A 5172-nucleotide genomic window follows, 5' to 3' on the forward strand; every position below is an offset into this window, starting at 1 on the left:
GTGATTTCTACACTCCATCGGCTTTTGTGTACAAACTTGAAATGTTAGTTTTTTTAACAGAGAAACTGCCTTCTTCATTTAAAAACGAAATAAAAAATATTTCCTCAAATACCATTACCCTTAGAAGCAATGTTCCAAATTTAGACGATTGCAACAAGTGGTTAGAATTTGGGGAACTTACCAATACGAAATGGAATTCTAGAACTTCCAAACTTCATGGACAAAGATTTGTTTGTAGGTAAATAACTAGTTTAGTTATTTTAAGAAAAATTTTGTATTTAATTTTTATGGGAAATGCTTTTTTCGTTAAATTTATCATCATTACATGCATGAATTCTTATGAAGCTAATACCCCTCTAATTTATTGAATAACATTGAAATCGTATTCAATTGCCTTGCTTAATTCCTATACTCACTTTAAAATGAAAACTGAGTAGTTTTCGCTTGATATTTATTTAATTAAATTAATGTTCATCGAATTAAATTAATATTTGGTTTATTTCTTGTGGATTACTAAAATTAAATTATAAAATTTTTAATTTAATATTTATTAGTGGTGCCATCTATTATTATAAATTGAAACTAAGAAATCTGCATTATTCCTACCTATTTATAACTTATTTTTAATGTTTTTTTTTTATTTATTTGTTAAATGTTTTATAAGCCGAAAAACTATTAATTGACATCTAAGAAATCAAGCAATGTCTTTTAAGATGCTTATTTTAATAATTTTTGATTGCATAATTCCCATCAAAATAAAAGTTAATGATTATGAATTGCCCATTAAATTAATACCATGAGTAATTAAAGAATAAATTTACAAAAAATTCCCCCTTTTAATTCTAGCGCATTTCTATTGGATTGTAAATATTTTTTTATTATTTAATTGCTGGAAATTATTTGTTTGTCACCACAGTGCGTTTATGAAAGTGCCGCAGGGGAAATGTAATAGAAGTTTTTGAGAAATTCGACAATTTTTTTGCTGAATTATAATTACATTTTTTTTTTAACATTTTAGAATATTTTCCTCTATAATATGATAAAATCTTTTCCAAATAATGAAACATAATTTTAAAAATTTATTTATATACATTTTAAAATCTCATATAATAACAAAACTTAACTGAGTGGTTCTGCAATCATACTTAATAAATTTAAGTAAGAGATTTTAATTTCTAAGTGCATAAGGATATTCAAAATGCTATTCAATTTGAATACTAATCAATTCTTATATACATATTACATAAAAGCTAGCTAATAAAACTTCAATTTATGCTTAATTATTATTGTTATACTAGTTTGATGTTTTACCAAAACATGATTGTTTACCTCTCATTTACCTAAAATTCATAACAATAATATTAAAAAATATTAGCATAAAATTTAAAGAATATTAGATTTAAATAAATGTGTTATTATTAAAATACAGTTAATAACGCTGTTTAATATTTTGAACAAAACTTTAACATTTGTCATAAAATTAGTATGAGATATATACTGGAACTGATTTATGATTGATTTATATTTTGGGAACAAATTACGGAGAAATGTTATTGGGGAGGAGCTACAAAAAGACGTAACAGAAGGCAATGCCGAGAAAACCAGTCAGCGCACTCAAAATCTCTTGGGGATACTATGTGTGTAAAGAGAGTTTACATGCATTCAGGTCCCATGAGTCTTTTTTCAGGCCTTATTATTCCTTGAGGATGTAGGCGAAGGAGATTCCCCAGCTTATCTAACTTGGAGGAAAGTAATTAAGAGTCTTCTTTGTTAAATCAGGTATGGACATGACTATAAACGTGCATGATTGCATGAATATATTATAACTTAAACTGTGTCACATGTTTAACCTGATTTCAGTTGAAAAAACATTTTTTTATGAAAATTCTGATCATTTGTTAAACTAATTATAGAGTTCAATAAATGATCCTAAGAAACTGAAATGGTAAGATATTACTTGATACAAATCTTTATCATCTTCAAAAGTATGCAAATAGGAAATAAGAGTCAACAAATTTCAAGTGTTTCAAAAACAGGCACCCATTTTCATTACTTATATTACCCATTTTCATTCATTTTTAAATAAAAAATAATAAAGTATCATGATTGCTCTAGTATTATTTTCTTTATTATCCCTTTCAATTAATTAATATGCTGATTTTTTTGGGGGGGAGGGCGAAATTGATTGATTGAAACGAGCAGAAAATTTCAAGGGAAATACATAGAACTGATCAAGAGTTTAAAAGCATAAAACTCGGAAACATTTGCAATTGTGAAGTAAAAAGCCTGTAAAGATTACGCAATTTTTCCAATAGTTTTTCTTGCAAGTTTCAGTTTTTTGAAAAATATCCTTTCCTTTCTTACCCCAATTTTATTCTCCTGTTTCATACATTTTTTAACTCAAGTCCGAGGAAAAGTGCAAAATTGGGGTTTCACCGTATATTTATATTATGAAAGTCAACCAGAAAATAAAATTTTATTTTCGCAATATTTTGTTTGAGGTACGAAAAGTATATTTTAATTTAAGCTTTGAAAGTATAAACCAGCTTTTTGCTGTTGATTACATTAAATAGCAATAAATATTCTATTTCAGAATGGAAGATATCGATAGCTTTCTAGATGAAACTTTAGACTCCCTATCGTTTGAGTACTCCAGAGACTTTTTAACCATAAACGAAGAGTCTTTTGTTGAAGAACCCCTGAATACTGAAGAATCCCTAGTAGAAGCCAATAGTGGTAAATGAAGTGCTGAAAGTAGTGCTGGAAGCAGTAGTAGGAAAAGTGGTGCTGCCAAAAGAAAACGAACGAATGAAGATGACTTATTGTCAGAAGCAGTAAAAGCTTTGAAGAATATCCCGTCGTCCACAAGCATCATTTGAGGATGCTGGTGGACAGTATGTTGCGCATAGCCTAAACTCCATTCCTGATAAAGAGAAGCGCCAAAGAGGGCATAAAAATAAATTAAAACTGTATTTAAATTTCTTTTGGAATAAATTGTTCACTTTTGCATCAGTTCTAATTCTAAGTTCTAATTTCTAATCAGTTCTAAGTTCTAATTTTTAAATAGTTTGCGTTAATTCACGTTTAGTCATTAACAAAATAGTGCCGTTTAATGGCTTTCCTTTTTTATTAATTTTAAATGCAAAATGTACAATAAAAGTAAAAATTGATAATTATTTGCCCATTGTAGGGCATGAGCCTATCATGTGCAGCAAAAAGATAAGTACCTTTCATTTAATGAGCGTTTACAATGCATCTAGAAATTCCATTCTTTAACTTCAAGGCAATTTAGGTGTTTACTTCTCATTTTAAGCTAATCACAATAATTTGTATGCTTTACATTTCGCAGAGAATCATTTTATTAACTTTATCATTATACATTTTATTATGCATTTAATAAATACATAAATTAGATATTATACGTTATAAAATTTCTTTCCATATTTAAAATTTGTCCCTTGTAAGCTTTTGCGATGTCTTAAAATTTATGTGGTACCAATAGTGCATGGGAATTTTCTTGAATTTTTTTTTATCTTCACAATACTGAAGTAGTTGTGAAATCGATTAGAAAATATTCCTCATTCGATAAATATAGGAGACCGTCCAACGTTGGATTGCATTTTGTACTGTGTTAAATTTTGAATCCGCATTTAAATATGTTTTTTAAAAGGTTCAACAAAAGTCTAAAAGTAAAAATATTTCATATAATTATTGACAAGTCTAGCATGAGATTTGAATTATTTATATGCAATGCTAGATAAATTCTTATAAAGCAATTTTAGTAAGTTAGAAGTCAAGTATTGAACTATTTTTATTACCACTAGGAAAAAATTTTCTCTTCAAAGCGAAAAAGTTAGTAACTATAAAGTTATGCATGAATTTCAGAAGTGTATCTTTTAATTGATAATTCTATGTTTGATCAATTCTATAAATTTATTGATTATGAAGCAATTAATCTATGATTAACCATTAGTCCTTTAAGATCGGTGCAGGAATAAATGATGAAGAATGTCAAAAAAAAAGTTTTAGATAGAACAGAGAAAAATTTATTAAATAACATAATATTTAAAAATGTATTACAAAATAACATAACATAATGCATTGCAAGAAAATTTCCAATGCAAATCACACATATCATTCTGCCATGCGACACTGCCAGCTCCATTAAAATATGTTAAGAATCTTAATTTCCCTTCCTTGGCTACTAAAGACCCATTACGTACACTTTTTGTAAGAGGGATAAGGGGCCGTTCAAAAAGTACGTACACAAAAATGGAGAAATTTTAAACCCCTCCCCCCCTTAGTACATTACCGTACATAAGGTCTTACTCCCCCCCTTAGAGCACGTACATTTTATTAGTCTACCCCCCTTTTTCATAAAAATTAAAATAATTATGTTTTAAATAAAATTAAATATTTACTTAAGGAGTGTGTAGGATAAAGTCAAATTTAAATTTGGTGTATGTTTATAAAGTACGTACTTTGTATAATACCTCCCCCCCTCCCCATCGTACAAAACCGTACATAATAGCAAATCCCCTCCCCCCCTTCGGGATGTACGTACTTTTTGAACGGCCCCTAAGGGGATTGGCGGTGTCTCTCCAACTACCTATAAAAAAATTTATTTTTTCAACGTTTTCTCTATCTAGGCTTGATGGAGGAGCAAATAAATAATCTTGACCTCAAGAAATTGTGTAAACTACACGCTGCCATGACTATTTTAGTAGCTCGGACAGGGTGTGTCAGAATTTTCATCTGGAAAATTCTGAATCTTCAGGCCAAGATGCCAAAAGCATTCTCAGATACTCTTTTTGCCCTAGACAAGCGATAATTGAAAATTCTATTCTCGATGGAAAGAGACTTTTCCGGGAAAGGTTTCATGATGTATTCCTCAAGAGGGAAGGCATCATCAGTCACAATTACAAATGGTATGGATACATTAGTACTAGGAAGTAATTGTCCTCCTGGTATATTCAGTTTCCCCTCCTCAATATTATTTTAAGTGTGCATTTTTTAAACACACCACCATCACTTTTGCGTCCATTAGTGCCTATATATACATAAATGAATTTTAAGTTCGCATCGACCAAAGCTAGCAATATAATGCTGTTAAAATGCTTATAGTTATAATATAATGACCCTGAATTAGCAGGTGGGACAATATAAATATGC

Source organism: Parasteatoda tepidariorum, chromosome 3 (genome assembly GCF_982258835.1).
Source record: "Parasteatoda tepidariorum strain Cologne lab strain chromosome 3, Ptep-v5.0, whole genome shotgun sequence".
NCBI lineage: Eukaryota > Metazoa > Arthropoda > Arachnida > Araneae > Theridiidae > Parasteatoda > Parasteatoda tepidariorum.